Source organism: Dromaius novaehollandiae, chromosome W (genome assembly GCF_036370855.1).
Source record: "Dromaius novaehollandiae isolate bDroNov1 chromosome W, bDroNov1.hap1, whole genome shotgun sequence".
Lineage (NCBI taxonomy): Eukaryota > Metazoa > Chordata > Aves > Casuariiformes > Dromaiidae > Dromaius > Dromaius novaehollandiae.
In genome coordinates, this window is record NC_088130.1 from 28,623,385 (window position 1) to 28,648,782 (window position 25,398).

Genomic DNA, 25,398 nt, shown 5'->3' on the forward strand with positions numbered 1-25,398 from the left:
GTGTTTATACCCAACATTCATCTTTGCAGTAGGTGAAATCTCAGCTGGAGATCTCAGCTGAGATTAAGTGTATGGTGACTAATTTAGAAGGGAAGTGGGATGAGCGGAAGATGACAGATATTTATTGGTAAGACAACAACATTGTCAGAAGTTGTGTTTGATTGTGTTTAACTAAGGTAATGTTCTTCCTTTGGATTAGATGAATATTTCCCTGCCTAAAAGGAGGGGAAATAAGTGATGGGAAACTTACTGCTTTTCCCTTACAAACCATAATAAGGTGTTATTTCCTATAATTGCAGGTATATCTGTTTTTTGTACAACATTGTTTGTTTTTAATTAATTTGAAATAAGGTCATGTCAGATACTATGCAAATATTTATTAAATTTGTCAGAAGCAGTATCTTCTGACAGTTGTTGAAATGTCTTAGATGTGCCACCCTAATGGGCTTATTTGTCCTGAGAACTGCTAATTTTAGTTACGCTATGAAACCCTGAGCATCTTATTAAGGTCATTTTGTAGAAAATTGAATCTGCAATCTATATTGCCCCTGTTTAAATGAAATCCTTCTATTTCCCCTGCCCATTTCTTTGATATACCTTCTATTGTAATGTATCATTTATTTATTTTATATATTTGTTTTATTAGAAGCAGTATGATACACTTGGCAGAATCAAAAAGTTCACAATTTCTACAGGAGAAAGCAGAGTAGGGTACAGTATGCTGCCATGAAGAGGAACAGTAGGTTTGTGACTGTGGAGTTTTAGTGAAAGAAATTTCATAGTGTTCCTACTTTAAGTAAAAAGGAGTTCAGTTTAGTTAACTCTATGTTACTCTTGCAAATGATTGCTTAAAAACAGTATGTTGGCACCTCAGCCTAAATTAAGTTCATAAACTCAGCATAAAAGCCCAGGATATTTTTGGTAGGAGTCTGCCGTAGTGTTTCCGGCTACAGCTGTATTAATAGCTTATTGATCACTGCTTTCTATCCTCCTCAACATTTAATTTTCAGGACTGTGTAAGATCACATAAAACCTGGAGTGTCAGCAAGGCTGGATAGTTATTTGGAGCAGGCAGTGTTTACTGGTAACACTTCTACCTGACTGGACTAATTGAAACTTTACCAGTTCAAATTTACTGTACTTGTTCACAGTGTAAGACCTTTTTGTAACAAGGTATTTCTTATCTTTTTCTTCTGACATTTTAACATGGGAAATATCAAAAGAGGGCTGTGACCATGCATCATGGCACATTTTTGTTTATTTATTTAATTAAAAAATAATAATACTTGGGTTACATTTGCACTCCAGGGCAACTGATAGGCCCCTTCCTGACTGCAGACAAAGCAGTGAAGATCTTAAACTCTTAACTTCCCCAGCTGTTAATCATCATCTTTACTGGTGGTTTTCACCTTTGTGATTTGAGCTGCTTATGTGAGCAGGCTTTTAGCATGTTTCACTCAAAGGGCCGGATTGGTTTCAGCATTGGTCTTTGATAAAGCAGCTCATTTTTGAATGACATATGGAGGGCTTACAGTGCTATCATATCTTCCATGGGAGAGGAGCTGTTCTGCTGTTGCTGTGAGAAGATCTGTAAGTACTTTGAGATGCAGTTAGTTGATCACCTCTAAACTTTAATTATTCAACCAACTTTTGTCTCCCTGTAGTTTGTGTGCTCATATTAGACTTTATAAGGTTATTTGTTTCCACAGAGTCTCTTCAAAATCTTTCTTTTCCTACTATTGAATTGAACTGTTTATTCTTGCTGTTATTGAAGCTTAGGAAGCCCTGGGTAAAGGCTGTACATATATTATTTAACCGTGTTTCTCACCTCTTCTTCATGCTTTTTCCCTCTCTCACCTTTTCTGTCTGTATCTTCTGTGTGGCGTGTTTGGTTTTGGTCACTGGAAGACAGTAGCAATATGTTCACTTAAACAGTGGAAAAAGGTGGAACTGGCTGCAATGGAAATTCGATGAGACTAGTACAGTCTCAGTAGATTTTCACATGCACCTCTATCTCTACTGTCAGCTCGTATTTTCACATTACAGTGGGCTGTTACCAGTATATATGGCTGAATGGCAAATATGGTAACAGACCAAGAATGGCCATCATAAGAGCATGACACACATTGGTTTTTGGTGTGGGTGCCTGGGTCTCTTTATCTGAGTACAGGAAGCTGTAGGCATGAAACTACTGTTATTAAAATAAACAGGAAGACTCTAAAGCTTTGGAGATGCAATGTATTCTTCAATGGATGCATTAGACAAAATAGAAAATGAAATTGTTGCAGTGCATTCCATTTGTATTGAAACTTTTTTTTGCTTGAGAGGTACATCTGTCTTTGGAAAAAACGGGCCACAGCTGTGGTTGTAGAAATTGGCGTGTGATTCACATTTGCTGTTTCTAAACTGCTGTCCAGGTAAACATAGGTCTTGATAGTCTTTATTTACTTCTCACCACCTCTCCCTTCCCCCTGCCAAAAGCAAAAAAAACCAAAAAACAAAAAATCTCGAACAAAAATTTTTTTCACTGGTCACTCATACTTCTACAAAACTCATGATTTGTTTTCAGTGGCCCCTAACTGCAGGGTTCAAGCTATTGTTATTGATACATGTATTAATACCTCTTAACATATTTCCTCTGATTTCCCTTCAACCTCCCCCTTTTTTGGTCTCCAAACAAGGAATGATTAGTCCATGTGCTGTTTGTATGGCAGATTCAGAATGTTTTAACTGCAGAGAGAGGTAGAAAAAGCGTTGTGCTCATCATACAATAGCAAGGTTTGCTGTGCTGCTGTTAGCGTTTTTCTTTTTTCTTTTTAATATATGACACATTAGGAGAGGCAAATCAAAAATTTGCCTATGACTGTGGTACCCAATGAGAATGTAGAAGAGGTTTTGATACCTTCGAAAATAAAAAATAATGTCCAACCAAGCTCACTTCTACTTTTATGAAATGGGCTTTCAGTTGCAAATATTATGGCACAGTTTTATTTGCAGAGTTTGCTTTTTAAGGCTTGATTAAGAAAGAATGTGATTTATATACAGTATATGACACCCAAATTAGGTTAGTGCTCTTTGGACCCCTTTGGGGTTTTTATAGTCATATGATACTGTAAATCTTGAATGCAATTACAGAGTATATTTTTAAAGCCAACACTATGAATGTTATTGAAAGCATGTACAGGTATAGTTGAGTGCACAGAAACTGCAATTGCTGATTTGTTTTTATGTAGTTAAAAATGAAACTATACCAGAATTTATACACTTCGTACATATGCAGTTAGATACTCTGCAGGGAGAGGTATTCGTGTGGAAGGAGCTGGATTGCTTAATCTGTATTTTCTTTGTCTTCCAAATTCAAAAATACCACCTTTGACTCAGCAAGTCCCTGAGCCTCAATTTGCTTGAAGGTGAAACAGCACTGTGGGGAGGTAGTGCTACATGCTTGCCTTGTCATTTTAGCCCCCCTAGTCACCTGCTGTCAACATGGCATGCTGAGATAGGGAGATCTGTGGTCTGACCTAGTACAACTGTAGGGCTAAAACTTATCAGTAGTTACACACATGCCTAATTTTGGGACTGTTCAAATTAGTAGTGTAGGAACAAGAAAGGAACCTAAGTTCTGTGCTTCATGGTGTCCTTCTCAGATGTATACTTAAGGGCAAAATTACATCCTTCGATTAAGAGTGAGATTCTGTGCTTGGATATAATTTTCCATAAAGTGAGTCTTGTGAATTTGCTGATAGTAAAATTATGCCTAAGAGAACTTGTCATGGGCTAAAGGCTGATATTATATTACTGCAATACATTCAGCACTTTAGGTGCAGCTGTTTTTTCTTAATGTGATTGATAACTTCGTTCTTTTAGCACTTCTTGTATAAGCTGATGGTGTATACTTTTTGAAAATGATAAATACTTTTCTGCACAGCAAAATTAGAAGATACGCTGCTTCTTTAGGTGCATACTTTCTACCTTCTGTCTCTTTCTTTGTGCTTGGAAGTCAGGTGTTTAGAAGGTATATGTTGTTGTTTGCAATCTTAGACATAGCTTACACATTCTTTAACCCTTTACATTGCCTCGATGAACAGCTTGGCTGTTTGTCTTTCAAAAATAATGGTTTTTGTTCTTTTTTTGTTTGTTTGTTTAATCCACATAGTATTTAAAGTTTTGGGGAGAGGAAGGGAAGATAAGATTCAAAGTTTGTCTTTGTGTGGGAGACAGAATAGCGAGTTCATAAAAAGGGTTTCACTCAAATTTTGCGTGTAATGTAAGATGTGAAGAGATAAAGGGATAGCCAAATTTTAGAGGCTTAAATTACAACTTTCTTTATAATTTTAGTGTAGGACAATATTGTACTTTCTTCTAAGGTTTATGTTGCACCACTGCTATACTTTCAGATTACACTTCGAGGAAAACAGAATGTAGAAGATAAACTGCAGAAAGCAAAGGGGCTGTGTGGCTTGAGGTTGTATTCGAGAGGCCGGTGAATGTGCTGGAGGTGGCCCTGGGGTGGGGTGGGTAGCCAGTGGGAGAGCAGCATTCCGGGGGTGAGCCTCGCTGGCAAGGGAGAAATTCTGCGGTGGCAGTCCCCACCCTGAGGTAGTTTCCATGTTCTTCTGTTCTTTTAGAACATGTGTCAGCTTGTGCTCATACTGTACATACATGTGAGGAAATAGCACTGAGGGAATGGCAAACAGGTTTTGTATGTATTTAAGGCTGGGAATAAAACTCACACGCTTTATCTTCCTGAGTTTGGTAGTCTTATCATTAAAGCAGTGAGTAAATGTCATGGTAATATTGCATCTGCTTTCTGAATGGTCTCTGGCCATGCAGCAAGCGTGCTGGTATACTCTCAGTACTCCTTTTGTAAGCAGATGGATGCGCCATTTCCCACTGGAATCCTCTCTCTGATACTGGACATAGCTTTGGCCTTCAATATCAAAGATGTATGGAAATTGTAAAGGAAAGGCAATGTGTACAACATCTTGCTACCAGAGAGGGTACAGTTTTCCCCAGTCAGGGGATTTCTTGGGGACCATGATCAATTGTTAATGTTGATTCATTAAAATATTGTGGTCTTGCAGTGGAACAGAGTGGAATGTGATTATCAAATACTAAACATGGCATATTTTTAAATTATTGTAACCTTGAAAAAGTTGGATCAAGGATTTCTTTGTTAACAGCAGACAAACCAAAACAGTGAACAGTTTGTGTGAACTGCTGAGTAATGGCTGATGTTAAACATATAAGTCCTAGGAAAGGGAATGCAGCAACCCCAGATGCTTAGATCGAAGCATCTTCAGGAGAGGCTAAATGAGTAAAAAGGGTTTTAGTAGCGATCTGAGTAAAACTTTTATTTGATGAGTAGCAATAATACTCTTAGCCGTACGAGTGTGTTTTCGGCTTTGTTACTGCAGAGACACTGAGGTACAGTTTGCTGTACCTCTTTATAAATGTTTTCTTTGGGTGAACTCTGCCCAATCTCTGCCCTCTCTCCTAGTTTACGTGGGCTTTGTGAAGTGCTAAGCAACCTTGCAAAACTGGCATTTTCCTATACTGTTGCCTTGTGAGATGTTGAAACAGTAAATGTTAATTATAACTACAGAATTTAAAGAGTTACTGTGAATCTCAGTTACATTGATGTAGCTATCTCATTTAAAGAAAAGATTTTAGTGGAGAGTTTTAATGGGCAAGCTTCTGGATAGCAGCCGTGAAGTCTGAATGCAACTTTTAGATTAGATAAACTTCTGTCCTGTGCCATAAATCTACTACTGATTATTCATCTCTTTGAAAAATCTAATTTATTTTTATACTTGATTTTGAAATTTTATGGTGAATTGTATAGGTCAAAGCATCCTTTAAAAGGGGAAAGTCAGCTTTTCCAGAGTTATTTGGACATCCACAGTTTATTAATAGACATACGGTTCAGTCAGGCGAGCTTGCTGTTATGTTATCAGTGAGCTGTACTGCTGATTTGAGAAACATGGGTTAGAACGTGAACTTGGATCCATAGTCTGGCTGAAGGGGCTCTATTTCTGGCATGATCAATGTATGTAATTTGCAGTGTGAGTGATGCATGGTATTTCCGGTGTAAAAAACATACTGACTTCAAAGAGTGTTTGTTTTCTGGATTTGTGTGAACTGCTTATCAGGCACAGGGTATGTTCCAGGCTAGGATGTTATTAAATTGAAGCACTATAAAAAGATTACTTGAAATTCCCAGACACTGTCAGCACAGATAATGCTCTTCTGCAGCCTTCTGTTGGCAAAAATAGAAAGAGGCAAAGGTTATGTAACGTATCTGCCTGCCTGATGTTTTAATATTCCTAGCTATTGAAAAACACTTCTGAAAAATGTGTTACAGGCTGAGAATTTAATAAGGACAGATATATGCTATGAAAGTACCATTAGCAATGTACTGGATCCTGTAAATCTTTTTAGAGATTTGATGTTTTTATTCCTAGATCAAAAACCTAGGAGTTCATTCTTGGGAGAGTTTTGGAGATAACGGTGAAGTCACCCTTCCCCTCGTCTCCTTCCAGACTTTGTTGGAAAAGAAAAATGTATTTCTTTGTCATTGATCAGTCTTGGACCTACCAGGAGTTGGCTGTGGGTGCTGTGTGGCAACCGTTGCAAGACTCTCCTTTCAGGCTTTTGTGTGTTCCTCTGCACTCTGTGGATCTATAGTTTGTAAAGGCAAACATAAGCCAAAGCTTCTGAAAGAGGAAGAATCTGTGGATTGCAGAGTTGCTGTTCCCAAAGATAGAAGTGTCTATGTTGCATGTGTATGTGAAGGAGGAAGGGGCGCAGAGAGAGGCTTTGTGATGAAATTGGACAGCTGTGGTAGGATATAATGAGATATCTTGTTCCAGTGCTCTGAGTAGTTTGAAAAATATTAAGGAGGGAGTGTGTTTTGGACACTTCTGTTTTTCATTCGTGTTTCAATTTTATTGTCTTTGTGACACTGTGTGGTATTTAAAGTCGCAGCTTTTACTGGCGCTGGTGACTGCTGCTTTCTAAACCCTGTAGAAAAGCCTGTTGGAGCTCTTCTGTGACATGTGTCAACCTGTGTACTCTGTAGGGAAATGTGGTGAGCCTCCCATTCAAAGATTCTTTGTGATAGATGCAGAGAAGTTTGGTGTGCAAGGTGGCATCTGGTGCTGGTAAAGAGACTGCCTTGATACTAATAGCAGTCTGTTAGCCCAGTGTCAGGATCTGCCATATAAACGAACCTTCTGCATGAATGATTTATATTTCCTGGAGATTCAGATTTCTACTTTGTAACAGTAGAGATATTCATTATGACTCTGGAAATTAGCTTACATCTTCCACCTCTGTTGTTATCATACATGAAAAATTTCTGATCAAAGTTAAAATATTAAATGACATAAATCTCTTCAGTCATGCCAAATTCAAAAAATACAACAAAGAGTTTTTGTCTGTATGCATAAACATAACTAACTTACCTATGTATAAATTTTTGCCATAGATTGTAAAGCTGACTAAGTCATATTGGCTTGTTTTTGCAATTGAAAGCTTCTGAAAGCATCTAGTTGGTATCTAAAATTCTAGGGGGGGGGGGGAAAACTGGTTTATTTTCCCTCATTTTTTCAGTATTACTATTTGTGGTGCTTTTTTGTTTGTTTGTTTTTCCAGGTAAGGTGTTAAACCAGCCCCTGTTTGAGTGAGGTGGGGGAAAGGGGGAAGGAGGGCCTTTGCTGATGGAATAAGGATGGTGCCAGACCGGTGTGGGGTTTAGGCTGTGTCTCGTGTTGACTGACTGTGAGTAAATCCCTCTGTGTCTCCATGTGCATCTTTTTTTGTCTTGTCTGCTTTCTAAGCTCTCTTGAGTTGGAGATTGTTTTTTGTTGATTGTTTGTATGGTGATACTGTAATGGAACTGCTGGCTGTTATTTGAATGTCATAATTAATAATGATTTGAGTCATTTAAAGATCCCAAGATACTTGTAATAAACAGTGAGATTTTCATACAGAGTTGTGGTAGAATTTTGGCATTATAGATGAGTTGCATGAGCTGGAAATAATGGGGTAATAGTTAAAGGTTTCTACAGCTTCATTAAGCCCTCCTCAGTCTTACCTCTCTTCTCATGTTCTGAAATTTTATTCAGAGTGCTGTGTGATCTTAAACTGCTGGCTTAATAAGTGCATGGAAAAAACTACTTCTTTCAATGCAAGACTATATTCTACAAAATATTTTAAAATAATATGTATGTAAATATTTAGATGTAGCAGGTGACCCAAAAAATTAAAGCAGAAGTGGTTGTGGTGTTTTAATTTGTTTTATTTTTAAACAGGACTTAACCCTGTTCAGGTGTTTCTTTCTGAAGCAGCCAAATGTCTTTGTTTTAAATACATGTAAATGCAGATAAAAGTGTGGTCAGTGTCTGATGACTGAAGAATTACTTTTTTTTTTCTGAGTACATCATTGTTTGTACTTGTGTTGCTCTGTTATTTTTGATTAAATTCAAAGGTATTGTGAAGAACACTGGGCTATTAATGGCTGCTAATATAATGATAAATACAATTTTATTATTAAAGTATAGAATATTGAGCAATGTAAAGTGGAAATAGATTACCCATTAAAATATTAGGTTTGTTGTTATAAGTATTTATGTTCATTAAGGAAATTCCAAACTTTTGGTCTTTATTTAAAGACCAAATTTATTTATTTATTTATTTTATTTAATTAAAAAAATTGGTATTGTAATGCAATGGCAGAGTTAAGTATTTATAGGTGGGACTGATATTGCCCTCTATTAAGGTTGCTTCCTAATACGAACTCCTGTTGCATTTTAGCTTTGCCAGACTTTGGCCATTCAAACTGAAAATCTGGCTGTAAACTGAATTTCTTGGGAAAATTATCAGGCAAAATATTACATCTGTTTCCAAAATTAAAGCTAGAGAAACAGACAAAGCTTTCTTTTTGTTTTAAAAAAAAAGAATCTGGCAATTCTTTTTGCTGTCACCATGCTTTGAAAAAGTACTTGAAAATTTCCAGTGTATTAGCATTTGTATGATTTTTCTTGTAACTGATCTTGCAAAGATATTCAGACAAGGGGGAAAAAATGTTTGCAAGTCCTCCGTACAGGACTTATCTGGATCACTGCAGCTGAAACTTTTGAAGATTTCACTAAGCCTGCTTTATCTCAGAGGAGTTGGACTTGAAAATTAGGAAAAGGCACAGGGAAGAGTACAAAAGGAAAAGCTGGAAGGAGAGACCAGGGCTTGGAGTGAGGAGGTTGGGCATGGAACAAGAGGGGAGCTGAAGTCACGGGGGGGTACACGTTGGGCTGGAAGCTGGATGTGTTGCAAGATGCCTGCGCTGGGATATGAGAAGGGGACACCTGTGAGGCTGCGGAGAGAAGACAGCTGAAAAGGGTGTGGGTGAGATCTGGGTGTGGGCTATGGAACAAAGAGATGAAGATAGAGGGGATTGGAAAAGAAGCCAAGATACTAGAGACTAGGACTGTCCAGTCCTAGTTTCGTGTAGGGACACGAAATATATGCAAGCTTCCCATCTGCGCAGAGGAAAAACATCATGCAGTTTTAGTGTCCTTTTTAATACATTAGTGCAAAGGCTTTGAATTAGGTTTGTGCTAACACTGTAAATCTAGCATTTCTAATTTTTGAGTGCTGGGCTTGGAACCATAATAATGCTTCTTTTTTTTAAATGCTGGTTGTTTGCAGTATTATTGTGATTGCATGGTAAATTTTGTAGATTATCATCACTAACCTTTGTAGAATTCTGGAAATACTGCAGCAGGTGGTGGCTGGATGTTATTGTAAATTACCAGTATTTCAGTAGACTGTGATACGTCAAAATGTAGAAATTTGCATCAGGCTTATGGAAAATAGACATCTGCTGATAACTCAAATGAGATACTGTTTTAAAAATAGGCAAGTTAATGCTCAGAAATATGAGGATCTTTCATTGTTAGCTAATATCATGCCAGCACCTCTAGTTTCTGGCCCACTAGAGCAACTTCTTGAAATTTGTTCCAAAAGGCTAAATTATTTAATTACAGTAATGGAATTATAACTGTCAACATGGAACCATGACACATGGTTGTGATGACATTGGAATATAAGATGATGACTGTGCAGTCAGCTGCTGATAAGTCCAAAGTTATTTCATTGACAGCTCAGCGACCTTCTGAACCATGTTTATAGAGTTTTGAATGAAGTACCCAGTTTGGCTGGCGTTCCTGTAAAACTGAGCATGGGTGAGTGACAATCTTACTAAGTCAATCCTTTGCAGAAGGTAAGCCCAAATGCTTGCAGATGAAGATATTATGATAACTTGACCTTTGTCTACAAGAAGCTGAGATGACCTTACCCCAAACTGTTTTCACTTGCTGCCAAGACATGTTCTTCAGAGGTTTGAATGCATCTAGTTTGATAATCCTTTGCACTTCTTTGCGTGGTATCTAAATTGTGCAGGTTGCTTACTCTCAGACTGTAGCCTGTTATTAAGTAATAGTCTAGCTTGCTGTTAACAGTAGCTAGCATTTGTATTAGCAGCTGGCTTGTTGTAGGTATCAGCTGTATATGTTATTAGATCTCCCTGATGCTACCTCGTCAAGTGGTACTTTTGCTATATCATCCTTTCTTGGACCTGACTGGACTAATATGCCTGAGATGTGTTTTGCAGCCAAGCACAGAAACCAAAGTGGTTATCATCCCAGCTGCAGAGATGGCCAAGTACCCACTTTTGAGTGATCGGCACCTTTGATGCTGTTAAATCTGCCTGAGATGCTTTCATTTTTTTCTGCCCCTTCATTTCTTTTTCCCTTTTGCCTGCGTAGCATATTACAGCATAACTTTTGTTGGTTAGTGATGCTGCTATTACATGATTTACCAGCTTATTTTGTTCTTTTTATTTGAACTGATTTGCAGGCTTATTTGGTTCTTTTAAATTAAATTCATAATGGTCTACCTTTCTTTATCAGCTGGTTTTTTCTTTTGACATACGGTGAGCAAATGATTACTTTGAGATCTGAACGGTTTGAAATTCTGGAAGCTGAAAGGATATGCCAGAAGTGTATACTCAGTTTTTGTCTCATGATGTTTGGTATACACGAAGTCATATTCTGCCATTTTTAACTAATCTTGTAGAATGTCTGGCACTTGCTAAATAAGCCATGTTGTTGCTTTCAAAGAAATGAGTAAATGAATTAAATCTTTGAGGGAAAATTTGTCTGTAGCTGTAACATGGTATGTCAGCCAACTGCAGTGAGTGATATCAGTATGATAGTAATACTGAGTTGACTGCTGTATATGAGGGAAGAAATTTGTTACTATATTTCCTGTGATGATTTTCATGTCATGTGCAAAGCTGGTTTTACGAGTGGATAGAATCTCTTTATTTCTTCTCCTCCAGTGATGGATATTTTCCTTGTGGTACAAAGTAAAAAAAGATGTGTTGACTCATAACAGTCAGGCCATTGTGGCATGGAGATCTGTGTGAGTTTAGTTATTCTATAATGAATCTCTGCAAAACTCAGAATTTTTTAAAATGTTTTTTTAAAAATATGCAGACTGTCTCTCATACAGCAGTACTACAGACTTCACAGTAGCAAAGTTCAAATTTAGATTTTGTTTTTGTTATTAAAAAGCTTTCTTTCAACCTTGATTATTTCATGTGCAAAATAAACAGAAGAGACCTGTAACAGTTGTGTTCATGGTTGTGAACTGCAGTAGTAATGTGGATTTCTGTAAAGTTTCTAATAATAAAATAGAATCCAAATTATTAAAAAAAACAGTCTTTCCTATTTGTTTATAGTAGTATGCATAAACACATATAGGAATGTCTGCATCTCAAACTTGTGCTTGCCCTTTAATCATTTTTGGGAAGCAGTAACCCTCAAGCAGGAGTTCAGGAGTAATTGATCATACTTCCCTTGGGATAAAAGCAGATTTTTCTAAAGGGCAGATCTGTCTTTGGAGCTGAGCTTCTATCTCTTCTGTGCCATCAGCCCCTTGCTCTGACAAGCCCCTTGTGGTTGACAAGTCCAGTTTCAAAACCTGCTTTAATAGATCTCAACCTTTGGTTTATTTTAAGACCTAAAGGAATTTAGCAAACCTTAGCCAGCATCTCCAAACAAACAAACAAACAGAAGCAAAAATGGAGGATGAGAATGGGGGTGAGCATTTCTGACACATTTTAGTGCAGTTGTGTGGTGACAGGCCACAGAACACGCAGTCATTTGAGAGTTTCTAGTGATAGTGAGTTTACTGTTAATCCAGTATCCAGGTCAGTTTGTTCACCTAAATCAGCTTTGAAATGAAGCTTGCCAGCATACCAAATTCGCTGGTGATGGAAGAGCTATCTGGCATAGCTATTCATTGTTACAGTGACTAATGGGACACAGTTTCTAAGTAGGAAATTCGATACTGATCAAAGCTCCTAAATCCTCTGGTTAATTCCTGGCTTATACACACAGCCCCTAACAAACTGAAACATAGTTAAAAATGAGTAACCCCCTTCTCCCTTCCCATGGAGGAGACTGTACCTTAATACTACTGTTTTATCATGGATATAATGAACAGTCAGTTCGGTCCTCAGCACAGTCAAGATGGAAGAACCCTTCAATGTGGGAAAAGAAGGAGAGAAGATGATGGCTAGATGAAATAAACCTTAAATTTATCATGAGAAGGTAAATCAGTTTACCATTTGTGAAAATTTGTCATTATTGCTGATTCACAATTTTAAAGTGGTTTCAAAACATCATTCTGACAACTGAGTTAGTGTTCTTTTTATAAATCTAACAGTAGAGAATCTTCTCCCCTGTTGACTGTTCAAACTCAGTCTGTGCCCTTATATTCAAATAGGTCCCCCCTTTTTTTTTTGTCATGTGGCATCACCAAAGCGCCATTTCACTTAACGGCTCTTAGTGTGTGTGCGTGTGTGTGTGTACATATATGTGCACACACACATATATACATACATATATAGAGAGAGAAAAAGGCGAACTGCACGTTTTATTGAAAACTTGAGAAATAGTATTTTTGGGAAATTGCTGTAAAACAATACAGTATCTCTGGTAGAACACACTGTATGTATGTGAAGTTATGATATTATAACATATTTAAATAAATATGTACATATTCCATACTTACAAGAAACAGATAAAGGCATAGAGGACATTCAAGAATTCCAAAACTGTTTTTGAAAGGTTTTCTTTGGCTATTTTTTTTCTGCCTATGGATTTCCCCTTCCTTTCTTCTTCAACTGAAATACACAATCAAAACCAGGTTTGCATCAAGAAAAAGTATGTTTCAAAACATTTACTCAGAAAATAACTGTTTCCAATAGTTGTTAGAATTGGAATATTGAGAAATTAAAATGATGAATTATATTTTTTTTAGAGTTAAGTCACTCACAGTCTGGTAGCATTCCAGTTTTAGATGTTTTCTAGATTACTTTCCTCCCATTCAACTGGGCTGTGGCTAAATGTGCCCCTTTTATTTGGCAGACCAAATTGCCAAGGATCAGTGGGTATTATTTAGGCCAAAGTGCAGTGGTCATCTTCGCTGTACAGAAAAGATTAATCAAGCAACTGATAGAATAAGCTTTGTATTATTGCCATTTCAGATTTAATATACAGTCATATTACAATGGCAGCAAGGCTTTGTACTTCCACAGTGCTTTTCATTTGAGGATCTGAAATAAGTTGTACACCATTATTGATGCAATTCTATCACTGTAGTATATGAGAACATACATTTCAATTTGCTAATTATGTTGCATTACATGTTTTATCAGAAACGTTATTAGTCAAACTGGTAACTCAGTTCCAGTTGCCTGGCTTGGTCTTGCGGAAAGAAGTGTGTCTTCTTAGGTCGTGGTTGTGAAAATTGCACTTGAAAACACTTAAAGAAAAGAATATACAGAATTTTAATGATAGGCTGAGTTTGGGACCATTTTAGGTTGTAAGAATGACATGGTTGCACCCTTCAAGCAGACTCCATAGTGTTGTTTGTGGAGGCATTGTGACTTAGTAATTTTGAGAAAATAGATTTAAAATAAAATGGTGACCGTGACACATAGGATTTGTCTGCGGTGGTGTCTCCTATTTGTGTGGTTAAAGACTTGTTAGCAAAACCATTGGAAGTCCTTTTCCTCCCACCTCTCAGTGGTTGTCTCTGGAGCTCAGAGTCTCAATCAGCAGATGCTTGTTCTGTTTTGCGGTTTGCATTTGGGTACGCTGTTCTGCTTGTTGTTTGTCTGTGTCCCCAGCTTGTTCTCTTCTGTCTTTCTCAGACACTTTACTAGAGGCCATGTGTGTCTTCAGCTTCCATTAGCCCTTTCTTTCAGCCCTCTTGCAGTTGCTAGTTTTTTGTCACTCCTCTTTATCCCTTTGGTTTTACGTGTGTCCACCTCCCTCTTCCCCATCTGTCTATTTATACTATATTCGCTGTTTCTGCAGGGATCCTAAGTCTCCAGATTGCCTGGCAAATTTTGTCATTGTAAGGAGTGGTTTTCCTGGGAAATTCACAAATGTTGATAGCCCAGGTCAGTTTTGCTGAAATTTCAGAGTGTCAGCCTGATATTTTTCAAACCGCTGTTTCTTCAGATTTTATGTCGGGTTACAGCTCTGCTGACTGGAAATGATGATAAGTCTTAAGAGGATCTCTTTACCTTTTTAGTGCTTCAGTTAGTCTGAGCAGTCTTATACTCTGCTGAAATATCTTCCTCCTCTTAATAACTTTTTCTCTGCTGTAGCATGAGAGCTGTCCGAGTATAGTTATTTTAGGCCACACTTAATCTGAACTGGATTCCCAGCAATAATTTGCAAATGTCCTATGTCTAGCCGTTTCCTACCCCCAGTGCCACTACCACTCCACAGCTAGTCTTTTGGCAGCTTGAAAGGGAAAACAAGTTATTTTAAACAGTGAAGAAAACATAACTAAATCTTTTGATGTTATTTTACAAAATACTGTGTTCTTTATAAGAGTATAAATGGCTTTATAGTGTAACTTAGTTCTGTTCAGTCCAGCGGTCTGCTAACTTCACTTTGGCATTTTAATAGAAATTACTAAAAGCAGTTGACCTAGATAAACTGAGACCTTCGTGACTGGAGTGAAGTCATTGACATTTTGGCACTGTTAAACTCATTAGCAGTATTAACCCAGGGGTTTTGCTTTCAGCACTGCTGCATTTCATGCATAAAATTTTATATGCAGAAAGATAAAGACCTTACAACCTCCTCATTAGCAAATCTAATAAGTGGTATGCAATTTATGGTTATGCACAAAGTACATTGATTATGATTATGAAATCATTGCAATTTAATAGTGTAATTTGTCAATATCAATCAAAATCTTGCTCATTATGAGAAAATTTTTACAACCCAGAGGAAAACATAGTTTCTCATTAGGCTAAAATAAAATGAACATGAAAGTAAAAGGAGAATCTGAAGGAGAGAAAATACAGTTCTTTGGTAGGCCAAGTTCCAAGGAATACTGGCACTATGTTCAGATTTTGCTTGGAACATACTTATTTACAATATGGAGAACATATAAATAATGCCCTTCTTTTTGTTCACTCCTTTTGATCTTGACTTCACTCTGTTTTTGTCTTTACTTCACTGTTTGAGTACTTTAAAGTGTGGTCCTAAAGGATCTGAAAACTGCAGTTTCTATAGTACTGCTGAGGTAGTTCTGTTTGGTTTTAGGAGGTAGAATTCTGGTAGCCCAGACTGATCATGTGACAAAAAAATTCACTGACTGTTATTTGATCAATAAAAGATATTGATTGACTTAGTAGGCTAATAAAAATCAGATGATTTTATATCAGCTGACTAGATTGGGTTTCACAATCCTTTTTCCTTGGAACAATTTTCTCTTCTTTATCATTCGCTTTCATTTGAACTCTTAAACTTTCCCTGCATTCACATTTATACGTTTGAAAGGGAACACATTGCTTGTTTGCATGCCTGACCTTTAAACCTATGCTTTTGGACATGAATGAGGCAGTGCAGAAACCAGAAGCACCATAGAGAGATTAAAAAATGCTATGTGTAGGTTACTAGAGCCACTGCAGCAGCAGGGCTCACCATGTCTTCCAGTTTGCTGGTAAATATCGTGCATTGAAAAAGATGCCATTGCAGACAGCAAAAGGAGTCCACCTCTGGGATAGTAGAGCCCTAACAGGCAATGGCTGAATTTTAGTGTTGCAATGCATTTTCAGTTGGGACTTAGACTGCAGTTCAATGATGCGTTAAATCTAACTTCAGGAGGCCTAGTATTTGATGAAAAATAAGGTGGCCACCTCGTGGAAATCAGCAATCCAGTTGAAAGAAAGAGAGAAAGAGAAATTGCAGTCATTGTTTGGGGTTGTTCAAAATATTTTGACATGCTGATTTGTACCAGTGGGCTTTATGACAGATCAGGCATTGTCTGTCTGCCTGAACTACCTTACCTTTATGCCTGATTACCTGATATCTGTCCTCCAGTAGTCACTACAAATGCACAAGCTGCTGTAAGTGCTGTTATCTTGTCTTCTGGATTATTCAGTGAAAATACAGACATGTGTTGATGCCCAAACCAGATGGAATTTCTACTCTTAGGAGGTCTGGTAATGTTGAGATAGGGTATTAATAAAAGCTGTAGCTTTCAGATATCTACAAAATACAGAGGTAGAAAGGGATGTAGAGAAGCTTGGGCTCCAGTACCCAGCTTCCACTATTGCACTTCTACTGCTACTAAAGGTGATTTTGCTGAAAAGTTTTTTATTTGAAGGTTGGGAAACACTATACAGTCACAGACTGGAGCCAGTATTTTAACTTTTCCAAAGGACAGATTTTGTTTTTAATTTGAAGAAAAAATAAAAACAAAAATGAGCTCATTTCCCATGTCAATTTGTGGTTCCATATATGATGGGTGAAATTCATACAGAGAGCAAAAAGTATATGTGTATTTTAAATTCTCTTAGGAAGAGACAAATTGGTTTAACGAAGCTGAACATACGTGGAAGATAAAGTCCGTTCATTTTGGATCCCAGATGACAATGTAGATAATGTATTACAGAGCTTTATGTTAGGGCAGCTGCAAGTCATGAACAAAAACACATGGGAATTGCATATCCCTGAGCCAGCTGAAGTTCCAATCTTGTCAACTGTTGTTCATGGCATGTAGCTTTCGAGAATTACAGCAGGACTATTTGGACCTTTTTTAATATGCAAGATCCTTGGTGTGAATTCCAGTCTAGGTGGAGCAGAAAGCCATTAGACAGAGCAGAGATTCCAAATGGCTGATTGTTTTAAAAGGAAGAGCAGTAAGCGCCTGTAGCTTATTTGTCCCAGAACAAGGGGAAACTTGGTGATCCCTCCCTTCCCATGCTTAGTTTAATCAGAAAAGAAATGCATCTTGTATGTATCTGTTCACCTACCTTTGCAGAATTGTTCTGAGCTTTAATTGGTATTTGTACAGTGTTTTGAAGACACAAAATACTGTGTATATATTATATATTATTCTTACCCCTTTTAAATGTCAGTTATAATGGTAAAAAGCCAGTCTTCTTTCTTTAAGTTAGAAGAAGGTCCTTGGTAGGAAAAAGATTTGCCGAGGAAAAGAGCCAACCATTTTTTGGACTTTTTTTTAAACTAAATCATTTGCAGAATCATGTCTTTGGGAATGACACTGACACTTTCTGCTCTGTAAGTATCTGGATTTCATCTTTTCCTTCTTTGCACAATTGATTTGAACGTTCAGGAGTCTGGCCATTTGTTTCTCATAAACTGTTGCTTAATATTCTAGCTATGTCCTCATCTTGTTGTAGTTTAAATGGACTCCTGTACTATCTTTTTTGGCTCTTGAAAAATTTTATTTTAGGGCTTCATCAGCCTCTTTAAAATATTTCTTTCCCCTCCATTGTGCATCTATGAGAAATTCAGGTTTTTGAGGAGTACCATGCCCTTTTTTGTTGCTGTAGTACTGATATATTTTCTCTTGTTAACAGGGTGATATGAAATACATTTTTTCTCTGTTCTTCTTCATGTTTTCCTATTCCTTTGAGCCGTGCTTTCTGTGGCAGTGTTCCAGAGGCTGTTGTTTCCCTGAAAGATTACTTAAAAAAATATATATATATAATTTTAAAAGTGACAGTCTCAAGGTCTGTTTCTTTAAATCAAAATACTGGTCTCTCTTAGACTGAGCACATTAGAGATGTGTCTGAAGTTTCACAGACACATGATTGTATATGAAAGTAGGTAGGATTCTTTAAAAAAAAAAAAAAAAAAAGGAAGAAAAATAAGTCCCCCCCCCCCTTTTTTTTTTTGCCTTCTGGTTTTCAACCTGATTAGTTTGGGGTTGTTTTTGAAGACTGATCGTTTGACCTATTAGGGGAATCTGCTATTTTACTGTAATAGTAAAAATAATCTAAAAAAAAAAAAAACAACCTTCCACACAGTTACTTGGGCAGCTGTCTGAAAGGCTGTGGTATTTTGAAAACTGTATCTGCTATGAATCACAGGGCAGACTTAGCTGTTCTTGAAAACCCAGTCTGCACACTGGTCCAAAATTAATGTCCTCTCTGACATCTACTTAATAGGGCATAGTTATCAGAGAAGCAGGAGAGAGATGACAACAATTAGACAAAGTCCCTACCTCTCCTCTGGTAGCTAGCTAACAATAGAGGATGTGGAAAGTAAATGTATACCTATTAATGCATCAATTTTTGTGATGGGTCTGTGCTTTAGAGCAGTACCTGAGTTTCCACTCTCTTAGTAGATTTTAGTTTTAAAGGATTTGCCTTTTCATAAACTCAGTACTTTGTGTTTATCTCTGATTTAAATGATACAATTTGGTAATCGTTGACTACTCTAGCTTTGGCGCAGGTTCTGAGGATGAGAGTCTTCAACGCTTGCACACCTCATCTAACATCTCTCGTTAGCACTTGCTTTTCTCAAAAAATGTTAGTTGTATTGATGTCTGTTTAATCTCAATCAAGAATTTGATTTTCTTCAGTTTTTATCCACACTTCACGGTTACATCATACTTTCTTGACTACAGCAAATTCAGTATCTTGGTGTATCAAAGGGTTAAGTGAGTTTCTCTACCTTGATGATTCATCTCCTAAAGAATAACAGAAAAAGGCTTGACATAAGAATAAATCATTCCTTAACAGACAGTGGTTGGCTCTGATGAAGATGAAAACTGTGGAAGGAAAGAAAATGAGAATGCCAAGCTCATTTTGTAAAAACTATCCTAGTGCAATCAGCAGGGTTTTCAGGGGTCTGTGCAAGTCATGAGGAATCATAATTTGCACAAGCCACATCCTTTTTGTATTACTGACTGTATCTGGTCTTTCTAATGCTTTTAAGAGCCCTAGTTATGCAATGTAATTAATCATCAAGGGGGGTTGTTTTTATGGTATATTCCCAGTAAACTTTTTTAATTGCTGGAGCTTTGTTTGTGTTGTATGCTCTGGGTAAGTGCAGTAATAAATGCTTAGCTTAAAGGGATGCTGTCAACTTGAAACATAGTCTTTTTTTTTTTTTTTTCTTGAGCTTCAGAAACCATATCAATTTGCTTGCCAGCTTTGTGATTTCATAGCCTCTGTGTTTTTTTGGTTTCTTTCTTTCCAGTGCAGACAATGAGAAAATTGATTAGCTGTATAAGGAACTCTGTAAAATATATAAAATACATACAATTAACTGTTTTTCCCAGGAAATAGTTCATCCTGTTATCTGGAGTTGTCTCTGTTAACTTTTTTTTATTTTTTATTTAAGGAAATTTTGAACCTTTTCAGCATTCAGATCCTTCATCTTTTCGTGATAGCAGACTATGTTCACTAGTTCCTTGAAATCTCAGAGTTTGGAATATAATATTTAAATATTACAGAGTTTGAAATACAGTATTAAAGGGGCCAACAGACAAGCTCAAGCAAAGCTTGCTACAGCAGGTTAAGAGGCTAGCGTTTTCCAGCTGTCTGCACCACCTTTCTGCTGGAGGTTCCCACTCCAACAGTTGTGTGTGATTTAACTCTGCTTAAGTGTAAAGCCCAGCTCCTTTTAGTTTAAATTCCCCTTCATCAGAAGTGTTGCCCTGCCTTCAGCAGCTGGTAAAGAAATCCGTTAGACAGGACATCCAGAAGTGTGTGGGCTCACCACTGCCAGGAATGCTTGTTCTGTTGTCCATGTCTGAGAAGTTACAGCTTCGCATGGCAATATGATTCCCCATAAATAACATTATGATTTCTGTTCTTGCTCGAATCTGGTCTGCCTGGTCTGTTGTAAACTCCCAATTGTATCTTTGACTCTCATTCTTTCTAAAATGATTCTGACTCTCAGGTTTTATCCGTGCTTTCCCTTCTTTACGGATTGGCACATAATTTATGTGCCATGTTGCTCTCTGTCACTTCCTTTCCTTCTTTCCAGAACAGTATGTGTCCTCCAACATCTGCGTTGGGCTCATTGTTTTCCTCAAGTGCCTGCTAGCCATGTGTGCCATGGATGTGCAGACACATTAGTTGTTCCCACTGATCCCCAATCCCTGGCCTTGTATTGCTTCCAGCTGTGGGCACAGCTCAGCTGCTGTGGGGTCTTGACACTCTGCACCATGCATTTGTGTGTGTGGCAAGTGTGGCCACTGATGTGTAAGTTGGTGGCTGCCTGAGGTCGGAGGCTGACTCCTGTGTTTTTTGTTTGTTTGTTTTAAAAAGTGTATCCTAACACTGTAACTGCATTGAAATCAGGAGCAAGCTTTTCCTGCAGGAGGGAACAAATTGTCACTAGCATCTTCTAAGTATCACTACAGCAGCTGATGTTGATGCCATGACAAATTCATTGAGCAAAATAATTCATCAGAAATGTCTGCTGTGTTATTCAGTTCCTAAAAACACTTTAAAGATATCTTTGTTTCCAGAATTTTTATAATCTCTGGATTTTCTTAAGAAATAATTTTTGAATAATTCTGTGCGTTTCTATGCCTGTTAGTGTATTTGTAAATACTTTCAGGTAAGACATAAACAGTACTTTATTGTATTGTCCTGCAGAAAGATCTGTGTGCATTGTATGTGTCTCTGTGTAGTCCTAGTAGTAGCAGCAGGTTAGCTCTTTACAGGATCTTGCAGTATATCTGAGAGCAGTGTTATGTTCGTATTGCTTGCTGTGAACTTCCATTTTGGGAAACGTTCATTCCTTGCCTCTGCTGAGTACCTATTTGATCAGCTGTCTTAATAGTGATTTTGCAGTGGTCAACAGTATGATGATGCAGTTTGACAGTTAGAGATTGGGCAGCTGAACATTTTTTCCAAGTTCAGAGGAATCTTACCATGATTTTCCCTTTGCAGGTCACAGTGTGTGTGGCTTCAAGGCTCCACAGGCTGTTCTACAGACTTTTATAACAATGCACAAATAGTGTTCTTTTGTCTGAGATTTTGGAAGTCTTGGCAAGGTGAAGCGTTGTTGTAATTTTATTTGAATGCCTATTTGAATAGCCTTTGAAATAAGGTTATGGTAGATGATCATAAGGGGAAGTCAGCATCTGTATGCCTTCCATTTACTGTACAAGTAGACTAATCTGAGATTTTTAGGATATGATATTGTGCCAAGTATTGCCAGCATTTGCTGATGTCAAAGTTCACCATAAGACTTGATGTTTTGAGGGTTCGGAAGCTTAATTACCAGTTCCGAACTTGATTTTACATGACCTACAGATCTAGGGCTAAATTCTAAGCTCTTAGCAGGGTATGTAAAGCTCAGGCTGCTAGTGTTGAAAGCTGTGTAGAACATAGCACCTGAACCAAGCCTACTTTTAAATAAGTGAGAATCTGTTCATTGATTTTAGTGAGGGGCATAGCACAGAAAGCACTAATGCTTTTAAGCTGCTGATATCCACCTCTGTAGCCTTTGGCATTAAATCAACTCAGTTTTTTAATGATTATTTCTGAGGAGGGGTTTAAAGAAAGAAGTGAAAATACAGTATGTGGAAGAAAATAGAGTTGATTTGCATATATGAAAAGGGTGTTGTTATGACAGGATATGTTAAAACATACACCAGATTTATACGTGCTGACAAAGGAGCCCTGGTGTTCATTGCTGCAGCAGTACAAACTGTCTACTCATCTGCTATCTCCTGCCTACTGTACTGAAGAGAATGTGTGCTAATACCACTACAACATAAAGCCCATCGTTTTGGTTTGAACGCCAGATAAACATGGGATTATATAAGACATCATTTTTTTAAGGAAGTGGCTGAGGTGTTGGCATGTGACTTCTGCAACTCCGCTGTAAGAATGGCAGCCTGTGGCAGAAGGGCTGTCCCAGCTGGAGGACAGTAGCTTTGCAAATTGCTTCCATGGGACTTGTTACTACTTTGTTACTTGGTCTGTGCATGCTGTGAAGCCAAGTTCATTGCTAACATCTCTATTCAGTTGTGTTACTCAGAGCTGTAAATGCCACATTGAGGGACTGCATACTCTGTTTATGCACACGCTTGGGGGATACAGTGGTTATTGACACAAGTGAAGTACTCTTGTGTTACGTTCACTAGCTGTCACCCTTGGTACAGAGAGTTGAATTCTGCTTGTCCTGCAGCCTTTGCTTGTGTCTTGTCTATGAGTAAATGGATTTGCTGACTTTCTGAACAGATGTCATTCATGCTATGTATCCAGCATAACTAGTCTTTGTCTTCTTGCCAATATAACTGCATCTATAGTAAGGTTTTTTCAGCTCAGTTGTGATATCTAGGAGCATGCATTCTTTTTGTTGTTGACTAATGTATGTGTGCTCACAGAACTGCAGAAGTGTAGACCTGATGCAGAATTCCCATTTACTTCTGTGGGGCCTTTACCTGAATGAGGATTGCAAAGTTATGCTCTGATTACCTTTGGTTGTATGGTGCAGAAAAACTACGCAAATATATTGATACCAGGTGAAGAACCCCCTCAAAGCAGCATCAACCAGTCTCTGCAACAAAAATCACTCTTTTTTTTTCTTTTTCTTTTTCTTTTCTTTTCAGTGTAAATTGTGCCAGGTTTTCTGGAAATATTTTCATGGGGATTGGATCTTCTGTGAAGGCTTAGTCTGTGCCAAATACAGATTTCTTTTGATCTTTGAAGGTTTATGTTTACAGTACTTCTCATCACCTAGAAAACTATGCGAAGGAAACTTGATAAAATGTTTGAGGAGACTGATGGAAAACAGACCGCTAAAATAGCAATGCTTAGTTGCTTTCCCCCCTGTTTCTTGTACATATTGGCATGCCTGGTACCTTAATGTTAGGACAGAAAATGTTCTTTAAATGATGAAAGAAATTCACAGCTTAGGGAGAGTTATGAGAAATGCCTAACAAGCACAAACTGAATGTGCTTAAAAGCTGTTATGGATACTATGAATTGACACCACAGTATCTGTAGTTACCTGTAGTAAGTTTTAGCCCATCAAATAAAAATCTCTGTTTACATTAAAGTGTAACATCCCTAATATATTTGCAGTTTCCTAACCTATTGTCACTTGTTTTACAGTTCAGCTCATATCAACTGCTATGTATTCTTTTATTGCAGTTTCCCAAAACCATAATAGAAACTTTTCTTGTTCACTTAATTTATTATTTTTCCAGTTAATCTGTGTGGGTGGCATAAGAGACAGCAATAAAAGTGACAGTCTGTCTGAGTAGCACATCCCTTGTACCACAGGGACCCCCATGTAACACCAAGTAGAGAGAGGCAGCATGAGAGTGCACATCAGACCAGATAATATGTGAGTTGTGGTTTTTGTAGACTTAGTCTGGAAAATAAAACCTTCAGATCTCTTTCTGCAGAAATAAGTCTTGACACAAAGTATCATGATTTCAAAGGTACTTAATACTTTGATGCAAGCTGTGTTCCTGGTAGAAGTCCTCAAGCTCCTCTCTGGAGCCTCTCAACCAGGTGGACTTTTTGTTTGTGTGTTAATTGATGCATCTTTTCTTCTGCCATTTTACCCTTGCAACCAGAAACTTCTCAGATCTACTTAAATAAAACAAAAAGAAATCCATTATCAAGCTCGTATTATTAAATAAAATACAGATAATAGAGCTCTCATAATTGTTGTAGAGAAATAATTTCCAAAACACATGAAACCATCTGCTTTAAATAAGCTGTTTCCTATATAGGATAACTTTATTATGCCACCATTTAATAAATAATTGTGATTTGTTTTCTAACACACCAATGACTACAGTTATTTACATTATATTTCAGTAAAACAATTTAGACTTACAGCCTTTCTTTACTTACAGTTTACAGTCCAGACATTCCCTTTGAAAGTATACAGCATTTCTGAAAATATGACCTTCTAGACTCCAACTGACTTATTTCAGACTACTCTGATGTGTTATAATATCTGCCAGTCAGGAGCGGGGTGCTTACTGCACTGAACTAATCCCTGTCTACAGCAGATTCCTGAGGTTTAGAAGTTAATGGAATGAATAACTTTATTCTTTTCAGAGTAGTGTTAGTATTTTAGCCTTCTGAAGGTGGCAGGGGGGCTGAGTAGCTCATTCCACTGAAGCGTTGCCTTGAGAGTATCTTCAGACAAACAGTCAGCTTACTCTCCCGCATTGTTCTGCAGCTTACTCTTTTTGAAAGAAAAAAACATTCTTTTACAAAAATATTGGGAGAGGGGGCTTTTTTTCCTCTTAATTGTTTTGACGAGAAGTCATTGCAAAAATAGTGAAATGTTCTGAAGGTTTCCAGTCATCCTGAAAACATCTTTAAGGGGGTTTAATACTATACTGCTTGTACACTTAGGGTACTCTACCCAATAAAAAAGGTCATAAAAGTCACCTACCTTTGGGCACTTCGCTGAGTCATTTCTTCCTTAAATGAACCTTTCAACATACCCATTTGTTATGGGGGCTCATGTGTGTATAATTGTTTAGTATTGTATACCAATTTCCAGCTCTCCAGCTTTGTATTTCAGTAAAGAGATCGCTGAAAAAAAGGGCACGCTTCAACAATTGCTGCCCTGAGTTGATATTAAGCTCTGGGATTGTACAGTGCCTTGTAGACAGGGACTGTATTTTTCTCTGTCCTAAGGAGATCATAATGTAAGAAAGAAAGCAAAAGTACCACATGATAAAAATAGTACTCTCCACTTATTTTCCATTTGTCATTTTAATTTAAAAGCAAATATTAAGAACTATTGTCTGACTTGGGAGGAAAAAATTACAGTCACACATTTATATCTGTAAAATGACTTGTTTTGGCTTATAGAGAAATTAATTTCTTTATATGAAAATATTATTTTATGCATTGTAAACCTAATTTTACAGCTATGAATATATAATTCATTTTCAGATAAACCCTGAGGAATTACTTATTTTACAAATAGTGAGACTGAGCCACAACGTATGTCAACTATGAAACTATTCCTGCTTTTCTAATTTTTG

General features: G+C 37.4%; 1 protein-coding gene across 7 annotated transcripts in view; it reads left to right on the forward strand.

Moving 5' to 3' along the window:
* The window catches only part of LOC135323433 (colorectal mutant cancer protein), a 217,777-nt gene that overhangs the window by 65,071 nt on the left and 127,308 nt on the right, over positions 1 to 25,398 (forward strand). The window lies entirely within an intron of this gene.